We start from the raw sequence: 15,445 nt of genomic DNA, 5'->3' as shown, positions 1-15,445 counted from the left end.
AAGGTCCAATGGCCAGGGTGGACAGAAAAAACAAAAAAAAACTCCAGAAAGCTGGAGAAAAAAATAAAATCTGTAGGGGTTCCAGGCCACGAGACCGCCCAGTCCCCTCTGGGCATTCTACCTAACATAAATGAAATAGTCCTCTTTGTAGTTCGGGTTTTTCACGGAGTCACTTGATGCCAATGGTCATACAGACTTCTGGCTTTTAATCCATCCATCATTGTTGGAACATCATGGTGCTTTGGGTAGATGGTGGTGGTGCACGCCACCACCAACAGGACACCGGAAAAGGAAACAGAAGAGAGAGTAGGGGTTAGTACAGATTTTGAATGAATAGTTATTATAATGAATTGGATATACAGAGTATCAGGAATAAATTACAGTGAAGTTATGAGAAGGCCATGTTAAAATAATGTGTTTTCAGTAGTTTTTTAAAGTGCTCCACTGTATTAGCCTGGCAAATTCCTACTGGCAGGCTATTCCAGATTTTAGGTGCATAACAGCAGAAGGCCACCTCACCACTTCTTTTAAGTTTTGCTCTTGGAATTCTAAGGAGACACTCAGTTGAGGATCTGAGGTAACCAGTGTAGTGACATCAAAACTGGAGAAATGTGTTCGGATTTTCTTTTCCTGGTAAGGATTCTAGCAGCTGCATTCTGCACTAGTTGCAAACGATTGATGTCTTTTTTGGGTAGACCTGAGAGGAGTGCGTTACAGTAATCTAGCCGACTGAAAACAAACGCATGAACTAATTTCTCTGCATCTTTCGATGATATAAGAGGTCTAACTTTTGCTATGTTTCTTAGGTGAAAAAATGCTGTCCTAGTGATCTGATTAATATGTGATTTAAAATTCAGATTACAATCAACGGTTATCCCTAAACTTTTTACCTCCGATTTGATCCTAATGCATCCAGTTTATTTCTAATAGCCTCATTGTATCCATTATTGCCAATCACTAAGATTTCAGTTTTTTCTTTATTTAATTTGAGAAAGTTACTATTCATCCATTCTGAGATACAAGTTAGACATTGTGTTAGCGAATCAAGAGATTTGGGGTCATCAGGTGCTATTGATAAATACAGCTGTGTGTCATCAGCATAGCTGTGGTAGCTCACGTTGTGCCCTGAGATAATCTGACCTAATGGAAGCATGTAGATTGAGAAGAGCAGTGGACCCAGGATAGAGCCTTTTGGAACACCATATAGAATATCATGTGTCTTTGAGTTATAATTACCACAACTAACAAAGAATTTTCTCCCTACCAGGTAGGATTCAAACCAATTTAAGACACTGCCAGAGAGGCCCACCCATTGACTAAGGCGATTCTTAAGAATATTATGATCAATGGTGTCAAATGCGGCACTCAGATCTAAGAGGATGAGAACAGATAAATGGCCTCTGTCTGCATTTACCCGCAAGTCATTTACTACTTTAACGAGTGCAGTTTCTGTGCTGTGATTTGTTCTAAAACCTGACTGAAATTTATCAAGAATAGCATGTTTATTGAGGTGCTCATTTAACTGTATAATGACTGCCTTCTCTAGAATTTTACTTAAGAAAGGCAGGTTAGAGATGGGTCTATAATTTTCAAGAGCAGAGGGATCGAAATTATTTTTCTTAAGTAGGGGTTTAACTACCGCAGTCTTAAGACAGTCTGGGAAGACCCCCGTATCTAATGACGAATTTACTATGTCAAGAACATTATCAATAAGCACGCCCGATACTTCTTTGAAAAAATTTGTTGGTATTGGGTCAAGGGCACAGGTGGAGGGTTTCATTTGAGAAATTATTTTATGTAAATCAGGTAAATCTATCCTAGTGAAAGACTTTAATTTGTTTATTATGGGGTACTGGGGTTTAGGAGGATCCTTAGTGTTGGGGAGATATACTATGTTATTTCTAATATCATTAATTTTTTGATTGAAAAATACAGCGATAGCCTCACAGGTTTTACTGGAAGTACTTAGGAGGCATTCCTTTGAGTTACCTGGGTTTAACAGACGATCAATCGTCGAAAATAAGACTCTGGGATTACTAGCATTGTTATTTATAATCTTAGAGAAATAGCAGCGCCTCTCAAGACGGACTGTGTTATTGTATTCTGTTATTTTAACTTTTAATATTTCATAGTCAATAGTTAGTTTAGTTTTCCTCCATTTACGCTCAGCTCTACGGCATGTTCTCTTTAAATCAGACACTCTTTGGGTCTTCCATGGTATAACAATGCTAGAAGATTTTTTAACTGTCTTTTCAGGTGCAACTAAGTCAACAGCAGCCCTCACTTTAGTATTAAATCTTTCCACCTTACTATTTACATTCTCCTCGCTATTATAGTTGGCACTATAAACGGACTGATTGGTTAGAATGTTTGAAAGTTTTAAAGCTGCTGAGGAGTCAAAGAAGCGTTTTTTAACAATATGCTTCTCATGAGTGTTTTCTATCATTATTTCTATATTAAAGAGTAGAAGAAAATGGTCTGATAGACCAATATCAATGACCTGCTTTATATCAACTTTTAGTCCTTTAGTAATTACTAAGTCTAACGTATGACCTGCTTTATGTGTAGGCTGATTAACGAGCTGTCTCAAATCAAAAGAGTCCAGGAGGTTCATAAATTCTTTTATTTTTTGGTCACATTGATTATTTATATGAAAATTAAAGTCGCCGACTATTAAGAGTGTGTCATAGTTCGTAATTAAGATTGACATCAAGTCAGAGAATTCCTCAAAGAAAGACGCGTTGAATTTTGGAGGTCTATACACGGATAATACTAGAATGTGAGAATCTCCCTGAATAATAATGGCGAGATACTCAAAAGACTTGAATTTACCAAAACTGATATTTTTACATTTTAACCTGCTTGAGTAAATGTTTGCTAGCCCTCCACCTCTCTTTCCTTGGCGATCAGCACGAGTAAAACTGTAATCCGGAGGCGCAGATTCAATTAAAACAGCTGCGCCATCTGAGCTAAGCCATGTTTCACTTAGTGCAATAAAATCTATTTTTTTTATCACTAATAAGATCGTTGATAAAAAACGTCTTGTTAGTTAAAGCTCTAATATTTAATAGTGCCATATTCAATGTTTCGGAGGAGCAGAGATGAATACTATGTGCGTTATTGATATATGGAACAGGAATTAAGTTATTTTTATTAGCGCCGCTCTGTGTGTATTTTTTGTTTAATCTATGATCTGTTTTTATAGTTTTAATACATTGTTCATCTAAAGTAGTAACTTTAATTAAATTATTGGTATTTATGCCGTATTGCCTAGATTTTCTATGTGCATTAAGATTGGTTATTACAGTATTTATGTTGTGCACTTTTATGGAAGATTTTATTAAACAATTATGACCAAGCACAGGAGTGGCATTTCGGAAGGGGTTAAAAGCAGAGATAGATAGTCAAGATAAACGAATTACCTTGGATATGTTTTCGGAGAGGACCCGGGCGCCGAAGCTATTCGGATGCAGGCCATCTCGCTTGAAAAAACGCGGTCTTTCCCAAAGAGGTCCCAGTTGTTGATGAACCCGATGTCTTGATTCTTGCAGAAGCCCTGCAGCCAGTTGTTTAAACCAAGCAGACGACTGTAGTACTCGTTTGATCGTCTGACGAGAGGGAGTGGACCCGAGATGAAGATCTTTGCCGATGGGGTCCTCTCCTTTGTGTCTTTAATTAATGCAGTGAAGTCTGCCTTGAGGATCTCGGACTGTCGGTGCCTTATGTCGTTTACGCCAGCATGTAAAACAATTGCTCCAACTGCCCTGTTCTTGTAGATCGCCGGCGCACGTCTCGTCACATCTCGGACACGAGCACCGAGAAAACAAGAAACAAAAGATTTTCTATTAGGGCAAGTGATATTGAGGTTCCTAACAATAGAATCACCTACCACTATTACATCACCAGGAGCTGAAGGCGAACTGGGGACGCTTAGAGGGTCAAACCGGTTCTGCGTTACGATGCTTGCCTGTGCCGATGGAGGTGTTCTGGCCTTGAACCCCCGCCTGCATTGCTGAAATACACCGAGGTCATCATCGGTGTTGCTCCTACGAGGCGCGGGGGTGAAGGTGACTTGAGAGGCACAACGCGGGGTTGATGTTACGCTGATAACAGATGGCGAGGACGGTTTATCCAACAGCCGAGCCTTCAGATCTCTGAGGTATCTTCGTCTAGACAGAAGTTTCTGAATCTGTTCATCGAGTGCCTGGAGTTCCTCGACTACAATTTCAACGCGATTCACCTCACTATCGGCCATTGTCCGCTTCTGTTTCTGCTTCCGCTTCGTGCCCTAGGAAGAATGAGAGAGAGATAGGTTAGCCACAAGGTTTCCAAGCCACTTCTATTAGATTAGAGTAGACAGGTCTGGGAAAATAACCAGAGAATGGCTCTGACATTTTCTAGGCATGGCTGTCCGACGGTGCTCAGGTCTGGTTTGGCATCCTACTAACAGAAAGAGGATTGCTGGGACTAATAAATGAAATAAAAGAGATGGGCCAGTATTTCAGTGCAACTGAAAGGAGAAAACTCACAGTGACTCCTTTACAATATAAGGTGCTACTCATTTTGCAGGTCAAACCTGATTGCATTCTTTGAACTCTTTGTCAACCTGGGTTTTCAGCTATTGTCCTAGACATCTGTTTTGTAGTCTCCATCTTGGTCTTGTCCTACATCTTGTGCTGGATATATTTTTTGTAATTCTCCTTCTGTCACAAAGCATAATTCTTCAATAGCCATCTCGGCCATAACATCCACTGAATATTTTATAATCCACCTAGTATTTGTCATGATTTGACAATTGTTTTTCCATCCATCCATCCATTATCCAACCCGCTATATCCTAACTACAGGGTCACGGGGGTCTGCTGGAGCCAATCCCAGCCAACACAGGGCGCAAGGCAGGAAACAAACCCTGGGCAGAACGCCAGCCCACCGCAGACAGTTGTTTTTAAATTTCCTAAATTGTTCCTGGGGTGCTAAAAATAATCCATACATCATTGAGACCTAGTCATTTTTGAGTGCAATGGTCACATGTATTTTTTATCTCATTGTGTTTTATTTATGTTAGTTAGTAATTTTAACATTCTTCCGTGTCATTTTGAATTATTATGGGTACAACAATTTTGGGACTTTAATTGTTAATCAGTACTATGCTGTTGGCAGGTAAGGTCAATCGGAAGTGTCCGGCACATGACATCACAAGGCCAGAGGTATAAAGGTCAGCGTCGTACACTTCTTGATTGTCCAAGTTTGGAATTCAATTAAAAAATCTCAGGGTTCTATTTGTTTGCTCATTGACAGGCTCTCTGGTTTTGAAATCTCACCTGTCTCTGACTAATATTTATGTACAGTGGACCCTTGACTTATGAACTCAATTCGTTCGTGAGGGCTGGTTGTAACTCAAGTTGGTTGTAAGTCAAGACTATTTTTCCCATAAGAAATAATGGAAATACCCATAATGCGTTCCGAACCTCCCACAGCAACACTTACTTAACCTTTTCATAATAAAAAAGGGTTGTATAATGTGCACAATTTACCAAAACACCAATAATTTTTCTAATGTACTAACCAAAAAGTTTTAAAAAGTGCCTAGCTTACCAGAAACAACAATTTCATATTGTACTCACCATTTAATTTGACATCTTTGGGCTGCAGGAAGGGAGGAGGAGGAGAATGAAATGGAAGGTGGTTATTGTTTGGAAGGAGCCTCCTTATACAAATCTTTTCTTTGTAAAATTGTCAAGATGGTGGATTTCGACATGCTGTACATATTAGCGAGATCGGTCACACGAACACCACTCTCATATTTCCGCACAATTTCCTTCTTCGTTTCGATTGTGATCACTTTCTTTACCTTCGTTACCTTCTCTTCCTTTAGCAATTATCGAAAAAAATTATATAAATCACTGCACTGACTGAAATTACATCCACAAACACATGTATCTGGGCTCCGACTGACGCTTACAAACGCTCTTGGTTGTTTGTTTACAATCGCGCAAGCGGATACACGTGACCGCATTCAGGTCGTAACGCAAGATGTTGGTCGTAAATCAAAACAAAAATTTTGGTCATAAATCAAGTTGTTCGCATGTCAGGCCAGTCGTATATCAAGGGTCGACTGTATCTTGTGTATTCTGGCTTTAAATTTTCTTGCTGGAGTCATTCACTATGATATTTTGTCTGTGTCCTCAATTTAGTTATTAGACTCCTGATCTGCGTGCTACTACTTTAGCTTGCTTTCCTTGCCTTTGTTCCAATATTTTAAAGAAACTTCTCAGTCAGTGCAATGTTTTAGAACTCGGAGATGAAAGGTGGAGGAAAGCAAGGAACCATTTTGGAATTCCTTAGCGTAATTACGCTTTTTCTTAGTACCAAGTGTGATGTGTCATTCTTCTTACAACTCAACCAGATAGATAGATAGGACGCATTAAATTGTTAGATGATAACTCATAGAATAAAGGAATAATAGCTCACTCTTGTCATCTTTGCAGCTATTCAGTTCATGTTTTACGTACAATTAGATACTTTTCACCATATTAACAAAACACATCACAAAACAATCACTGGTGAACACTTAGAAAGATGTAGAAATATTACTGTATAAATATATGGACCAGACATAAAAAACATTTGTGAGGAGTGAGCAGGGACTTGAAAAAGGTCAGAACATAAACTAAAAGTATCAAAAGGGAAAGGTAAAATACAAAAGAATATGACAATAACACATGTATATCACACCTTGAGAAGCAAAGGAAATGTTGCTAAATGTGAGCACAAACCCTTTACAGCACAAACGTAGCTCAACCCCTGCATTCCCAAAAATATATAAAAGAAAATCATCAATCCATTTTCATAACCTGCTTATCCAGCTCAGGGATGTAGTAGGCCAGCAGCAATCCAGGAAATATTGCACATAAGTGGAAAACAAATGTGAACAGGACACTGGCACACTCACACACATATCCACACTCACTCTGAAAAAAATTCAAAACAGAATCAAAGTGGTCTTTAATAATTATTAAAGCTATGAAGCACTGCAACTGTAGATTTATATACAATCATGGCCAAAAGTTTTGAGAATGATGCAGGTAGTGGTTTTCACAAAGTTTGCTGCTTCAGTGTTTTTAGATCTTTTTGTCAGATGTTTCTATGGTATAATGAAATATAATTACAAGCATTTCATAAGTTTCAAAGGCTTTTATTGACAATTACATTAAGTTTATGCAAAGTGTCAGTATTTGCAGTGTTGGCCCTTCTCTTTCAATTCACCTTGGCATGCTGTCAATAAAGTTCTGGGCCAAATCCTGACTGATGGCAGCCCATTCCTGCATAATTAATACTTGGAGTTTGTCAGAATTTGTGGGTTTTTGGTTTATCCACCTGCCTCTTGATGATTGACCAGAAGTTCTCAATGGGATTAAGGTCTGGGGAGTTTGCTGACCATTCTTCATTCATGGTTGTGTTCTTAGGCAAAATTGTCAGTGAGTCCACTCTCTTGGCTGAGAAGCAACCCCACAGATGAATGGTCTCAGGACGCCATTGGTACCATTCTTTATTCATGGCTCGGGATCGGGGCACCACCTGTGCAGAGCTTACTCAGGAATGGCAGCAGGCACGTGTGAGCGCATCTGCACACACAGTGAGGCAAAGACCTTTTGGAGGATGGCTTGGTGTCAAGAAGGGCAGCAAAGAAGCCACTTTTCCCCAAAAAACATCAGGGACAGACTGATATTCTGTAAAAGGTTCAGGGATTGGACAGCTGAGGACTACTGGGGAAAAGTCATTTTCTTTGATGAATCCCCTTTCTGATTGTTTGGGGCATCTGGAAAAAAGCTTGCCCAGAGAAGAAAAGGTGAGCGCTACCATGAGTCCTATGTCATGCCAACAGTAAAGCATCCTGAGACTATTCATGTGTGGGGTTGCTTCTCAGCCAAGGGAATGGGCTCATTCACAATTTTGCCTAAGTACACAACCATGAATGAAGAATGGTACCAAAACATCCTCCGACAGCAACTTCTCCCAACCACCCAAGAACAGTTTGGTAATGAACAATGCCTTTTCCAGCATGATGGAGCACCGTGCCATAAGGCAAAAGTGATAACTAAGTGGCTTGAGGAACAAAACATCGAAATTTTGTTCCATGGCCAGGAAACTCCCCAGACATTAATCCCATCGAGAACTTGTGGTCAATCCACAAGAGGCGGGTGGACAAACAAAAACCCACAAATTCTGACAAACTCCAAGCATTGATTATGCAAGAACGGGCTGTCATCAGTCAGGATTTGGCCCAGAAGTTGATTGAAAAAGAAGGGCTAACACTACAAATATTGACTCTTCACATAAACTTAATGTAATTGTCAATTAAAGACTTTGAAACTTATGAAATGCTCGTAATTATACTTATCATAGAAACATCTGACAAAAAGATCTAAGGTTGGTCTCGTCCTTTACAGGAGATGGACGTCTGAAGCAGAGCTCTGTTAGCAGCGGCTTTATTTTCTCACGTATTTCTTATTATTTTGAGGTATCCTGTATTTTCCCGACCCATGGAGCTTCCACTACAGTATATAAACATGTGTAACATGAAGGGAGGTCAGAAAGAACTGGAAAGGAAACTTAAAGCTACATCAAAGTCTAGACAGACATCAAGCCCAAGTGCGAGGTACGACCTCTCGGAGACTGACCTGGAACAGGCAGACGAATGCGCAGACTTCCCAGGACCCTGCTCCACTGCATCGTCTCTAGTCAAGAGCAAAAATGGGAGCGAGGGTGCAAGTAATGCAGGTCACGATGGATCGGCGATTTCAGAAGATCACTTGAAACTAGAAAAGGCCTTGCAGTATGTGCTCTCATCTACTCCTCGTGAGCCCAAAGCATTGGCTGTAACAGGGGCTGCAATTCCACCCGCGGAGCACAAAAGCCGAAACGATGTGTCCGAACTGAAGGAAATGATCACAACATTGGCTACAGTCGCAAGTGAGCTTAAGAAAGACATTCAGAGAAATATGAAGAAAGAAAAAAGTGACTCTCTTAAGACAAATGAGAAACTGCGAGGAGCTGCATCAGATAATAAAGACCTGGAAATGCGTCTATTTAATCGTTTTGACGCGACCTTTAAAGGCATAGTGGCGAAATTAGAGGAACACATTGAAGAAAATAGATCTAAACTGAAAAAACTTGCCGATCAGCTGGATGACGTTAAGCAGGCATTCACGGCTCGAATTGAAACAGTGGAACAATTGGCATCTAAAGCCGATAAAAAAGCTACATCTGCGAATTCCGAATGCAAAAAACTCGGAGACAGATTTGCGGCCCTGGAAGATGGGTGCAGAAGGAATAATATTAGAATCGAAGGTCTACCTGAGAAACATGAAAGTACAAACCCAGCGAAATTGCAGTAGAATTACTCTCTAAAATAATTGGTGATGACTTTAAATCAGATACCGAGATAGCAGCAGCTTATCGCATACGCGGATCAAATACCTTTAAACCCAGGTCTTTTATTGTTCGCATTGAGCGATTACGATATAAGCTTGATGTGATGGCACTTCTCAGACACAAGCAAGAGATTATATTTGAAAATAATCTCATTCGTATTTTCCCTGACTTCTCACCTTCTACTGCTGCTAAACGTGCAGCCTTCTACAACATTAAACACCTGTTACAGAAAGTCGATATCAAATACAGCCTCTTGTATCCCGCCAAGCTGAAAGTGGATGTTCAAGGCCAATATTACGTATTTTCCAGCAAGGAGGAAGTTGAAAAGGAATTAAAGAAACTGATCCCGACACTCTTTTGAAAGACAATAGTGACAACAGTGAGCCGTATCCTGTCATGGCACCTGCTGTCTGATCCACTTGTAAAGATACGGGTATTATAATTATACATCCTTTTCTCTACTTGGACGCTTTATGTTTATGTTTTAATTACAGTTATAGACGTGTGTGTGGAAGTAATTAAAGTAGGTTTTTTTTTTTCTTTTTCTTTTACTACTCTAAAGGAGACTGTTTAACATCATACCCTTGATTTATAGTTATTGCTATTAGGGCATTAGGATTTACTATGCTTATCTTAGACCACTTTTTAACACCATTCCCTGGGTTCATTATTTTATTATCTTAATATCTTAAGATTGCTGAAGATTATATTTTAAGCTTAAAGTCTGTTAATAATTATATTTATTAAGATTATATTTTAGCTGCAATAGATATCTCTACTTTTCAATTCTCAAGTCCCTTGCATTGGGGGTTTGGGTGGGCGCTTGTTATGTTTTGGATGTGCTCTGTCTTTCGTTATGTCAGAGGACCGGGACATTGTGAAGTGGGGTCTAGCCTCACGTGGGGAGGCAAAATTGGGGGGGTGGGGGGATATGGGGGGAGAGAAAAAGAGCAGGCTATATCTAATCTATCCTTTTAATCCTTATAATTATAACTATGAACGCAACAATAGGCTGTATGGCAATAACTCGTGGGGAAATTGGAAATTAAGATTAAAATTGCCTCACTACCAGTTAAGACTATAAAATGACATCAAAAATTCAGAATCAATGTCTCCATGATAGGACAGTTAACTTTGTGAGCTGGAATGTTAAAGGCCTGAATCACGAATTAAAGAGAAAGAAAGTATGCTCTCACCTAACAGGCTTAAACGCTAAAATAGTATTTTTACAGGAGACCCACATACTAAGCAAGGATCAGTTCCGGCTGCAAAAAGACTGGACTGGCCAAATGTTCCATTCTAGCTTTATAAAGAAAACTAGAGGTATGGGAATTCTCATACATAGAACAGTCTCATTTGTAGCATCAGATGTAGTATCGGATCCTGAAGGGAGATATGTGACAGTCATGGGCAACTTATTTAATTGTAAAATGATTTTGATAAATGCTTATGCACCCAATGTCGATGATAAGGAATTCATGCAAAATCTATTTGCATCCATTCCCAATGTGAACACTCATAAAATTATAATGGCTGGGGACTTTAATTGTGTTTTAAATCCACTCTTAGATAGGACTCCTGTCACAGGGGGGACGACATCTAACACTGCAAAGACAATTACACAGTTTGTAACTGACCACAACTTATCAGACCCCTGGAGGTTTCTAAACCCAAACTCAAGGACATATTCGTTCTACTCACCAGTGCATCATAGCTACTCAAGAATTAATTATTTCTGTATAGATAATAATTTATTGCCTATGATTAAATCTTGCAAATATGACACAATTGTTATCTCCGACCATGCACCTCTGGTCTTGGAGCTAAAATCATTAAGCCCCTCACACTCACCTCGCAGATGGCGTCTTAACCCTCTTCTATTAGCAAACGAGAACTGTACAGAATTTATATCCAAACAAATGAGTTTCTTCCTAGAGACAAACACACCCTCAGAGGTTTCTGCAGGAACACTCTGGGAAACTCTAAAGGCCTTCTTAAGAGGGCAGATTATTTCATATCTTTCCCAAAGAAATAAATTAGAAACCAAGAAAGTGTCAGAGCTGAGAAGCGAAATTACTAGAATAGATTAAGAACAAGCCAGGTGTAGGGGTGGGGTTTGATTTGTTTTCAATCCTATTTTTTGTAAAAATTGATCTATTTGTACGGAATAATTACATTAAAATTAATAAAAAAAAATTTAAAAAAAGGTCTAAAAATACTGAAGCAACAGACTTTGTGAAAACCAATACTTCTGTCATTCTCAAAACGTTTGGCCATGACTGTACAGCCAAAAGCTGTTTGTAGGTTTCATAGAGCAGCTTCGAAATCAAAGGAAATGTTTTTTTACACCATTCTTGAAACTAAAATAACTGAGATCTCGAAGGGAACAAAAGAAGGATGTCAAAGTTGCAATGCCTTCACAGCAGTGAGCACATTCAGTCAGTGTGATGGAAAGAAATTGTGGACCTGTACAATCATTGGGCTAATTGTCTTTGGCTATATAATTTGAGTAATATTGCTCATTAAATTGGAAAACTTGCATAGGAGTAAAGGGTTGACCCCTGGGGGAACAATCCTTACCACCAGTAGGTTTATTATTTAAATCAGTGCCATAATTAACATACTAAAATATTACATGTAATTAGTTTCAACACCTTGCTATGTTCTTGTTTTTAAATCCACAAATTTTTGGCCACCTTTTGAGAGTGTCAAGCTTTTGGTTGCATTTGAAGGTCACTTAGTCATTGCAGTATTATTAAACTAAGGGTTACAGCATATACAGTGCCTTCAGAAATTATTCAGACCCCTTCACTTTTTTCACATATTGCTATTGCAACATTGTGATAAAATCATTTATTTTTTATTCATCCAGCAAAACTCAATACACCAGAATGACAAAGTGAAAACAGGATATTAGAAATTTTTGCATCACATTGACACAAGTATTCAGACCCTTTGCTATGACTCATGAAATGTGGGTCAGGTGCATCCCAATCTATTGTTCATCATTGAGATGTTTCTAGCCCTTGTTTGGGGTCCACCTGTGATGAATTCAATTGATTGGACATCATCAGGAAAGGCACACACCTGTCTATAGGAGGTCCCAAAGTTGACAAATTGTGTCAGAGCAAAACTCAAACCATGAGGTTGAAGAAATTGACTACAGAGCTTAGAGACAGGATTGTGGCAAGGCCCAGATATCTGTGAAAAGCTGCAAAAAAATCCTGCAGCAATGAAAATTTCCATGAGCACAGTGGCCTCCATAATTCTTAAATAAACAAAGTTTGGAACAACCACAATTGTTCCTTAGAGAAGGTCACCTGGCTAAACTAAGCAATCATGGGAGAAGGGCCTTGGTAAGAGAGGTGACCAAGAACCCAGAGAACCTGTGTGGAACTCCAGAGAATCTGTGTGGAGTTGGGAAAAGCTTCCAAAAGGATAACCCTCACTGCAACAGTCCACCAATCTGGACTTTATGACAGAGTGGCCAAACAGAAACTTCTCCAAAGTGAAAGAAACATGGAAGCCTGCTTGGAGTTTGCAGAAAGTCATCTAAAGGATTCTCGGACAGAGAAAAACAAGATTCTCAGGTCTGATGAAACCAAGATTAGTGAAATATCCTGGCAAACCATTATCATTCCAGCAGTGAAGTATGGTGGTGGCAGCATCATGCTGTGCGGGTGTTTATCCATGGCAGGGACTACGAGCTGAACAGAGCAAAGTATAGAAATATCTACTGTATAATGAAATCCTGCTTTAGAGCACTCTAAACCTCAGACTGGGCCAAAGGTTCACCCTCAAGCACGACAATGACCACACAAGAGTGGCTTAGGGATAACTCTGGTAATCTCCTTGAGTTGTTCAGCCAGAGCCCACTTTTGAACCCAATTGAGCATCTCTGGAGAGACCTGAAAATAGCTTGAGAGGACCAGCAGAGACCCCCAAATCCGGGTGTGTGAAGCTTGTCACGTCAAACCCATAAAGACACACTGCTGTAATCGCTGCCTAAGGAGCTTTAACAAAGTACTGAGAAAAGGGTCTGAATTGTCATATTTCTGTTTTTTACTTGTAATAAATTTGCAAAACTTTCTAAAATCCAGTTTTAACTTTATCACTCTGGTGGTACTGAGTGTTGTTTAATGAGGGAAAAAATAATTTAATGTTTTTAGAACAAGGCTGCAGCATACCAAAATATGAAAAAGGGAAGGGGTCTGAATACTTTCTGAATCCAACATACCTTAAATTCAAGTGGTACTGAAGATTTAATCTGTGACATGGAAAGAATCAAAAACATTTATATCCAGACATAAGCATATTAAATAAACTCATTGGTATTGCATATAGAAATTAGACATCACAGATATTGGCTAACTAAAACGATTACAATATGCATGATCACATCTTGCCTGAAGAAGGGGCCTGAGTTGCCTTGAAAGCTTGCATATTGTAATCTTTTTAGTTAGCCAATAAAAGGTGTCATTTTGCTTGACTTCTCACTACATTCATAATGGCTAACAAGGTACAACACCCTAGTACTACAGACATCACAGATATAAAGTAGAACTTTATAAAAAGATATCTGGCTATCAAAGTAATCATTATTTCTCACAATTGATATCTTGTTTTTGTAAAATGAAATCTCCGGATCTCTACTTGCTAACATGTTTGAAGCTCACTTTTCTTGTGAAGTGCAAACCATGGGATGTATTGCTATTATACAGTATGGAATCAAAAAATTTATTAGGAAGGGGAGCGAATGCCTAGGTCCATTCTGAATAATAATACATTACTGAAGATCTTTGAAGTATATTAATATATAAGTAGCAATTGTAAATATGTCTTACAGGAATATATAGTATATAGGGTGGCATTTCATTGCAGTCATATTGTTCTGCCACTGTAGATATGGCAGTAAAAAAATAAGAAGAAGAAGATCAGGAGAACTTAGGCAACCTGGGGTGAAAAGTACAAAAAGTGAGTCAAAAAATGAAAAGGGACTGAAAAAACAAAACGCAAAGCAAACTTGTAGTCAATGAGGCACAAACAGCCCTGACTCCCAAAGTAGATTTTGCACTAGTGAACACTACGAAAGGGCTTGTTGTTAAATCCAGAATATTGGGTGACGACTCACACTGTGCTACTTCTAAGCATCACATGGTAGCAATTGGACAATACTGCTAACAGCAACATGGCCTCTGATCCAAAAAACAACCAAGACAGTGGCTCGAGAGAAAAACACTACAGCAGTATGACAATTCTTAAATAAATAAATAAAAATTGATCAGATTTTGAAAATGGCAAAAAAATTGCAAGAAAAGTAGAAAAATGCAGTGCTAAAATACCAGAATCATAATACATGTAATCTGCTGCCTTAAAGTTCTAGAACACTTTGCTTTGAGCCCGTGACATCTGCTGTGTCTTTCACATTGAGGACATCAGTTTTTCCTCCACATCTTAATAATGCATCATTTAAATTCACTGTTGTTTGTAATTGTGTGTGTAACTGAGATGAACTGGCGACCCTATCCAATGTTGTCTCGTTCCTTGCAGAGATACGTGCCAGCAGTGGAATCGCTAAATGGAAGGGTTGGGCTTTGCTATGGATAATTTAACAGTTGAATCAGGGGAGTGTTAGGTGTCTTGGTTCAAATATCAAAAGGACTAATGTGCTACATTGTTCATGGTGCAAGAAAATATCTTGTATTTTTTCAAGAACCAAGTTACCTGATAAATTCTGTGGTTGTTTCTGCTTCTAAAATGAAATGGTGAATGTACAGTGTAGGCACTGTTACCTTCATTTAAATGTCCTCAGCTTTGACTCTGAAGGCAGAGATTGCTATACTGTATGTTAATCAAAGAAAACTTGCTCTGTGTTCATCCTATGCTTAATTCCATATCAGCGTTTATTTCTCTCCTATGTGACCAACCACATCCTCTGTCTTAAAGATTTTAAAATAATTCTTGTAATCCATGCCAACACCTACATGGAACACCTGTTATATAGATTTGT

The 15,445-nt window shown here is 38.9% G+C and overlaps 1 protein-coding gene across 1 annotated transcript in view; it reads left to right on the top strand.

The window, feature by feature from the left end:
• Positions 1-15,445, top strand: part of abcc2 (ATP-binding cassette, sub-family C (CFTR/MRP), member 2) — a 174,450-nt gene that overhangs the window by 94,566 nt on the left and 64,439 nt on the right. The window lies entirely within an intron of this gene.

This window comes from Erpetoichthys calabaricus, chromosome 2, assembly GCF_900747795.2.
Source record: "Erpetoichthys calabaricus chromosome 2, fErpCal1.3, whole genome shotgun sequence".
Lineage (NCBI taxonomy): Eukaryota > Metazoa > Chordata > Cladistia > Polypteriformes > Polypteridae > Erpetoichthys > Erpetoichthys calabaricus.
Note: the sequence above shows the minus strand (reverse complement) of the source record. Positions and strands in the feature narration are given on the sequence as shown.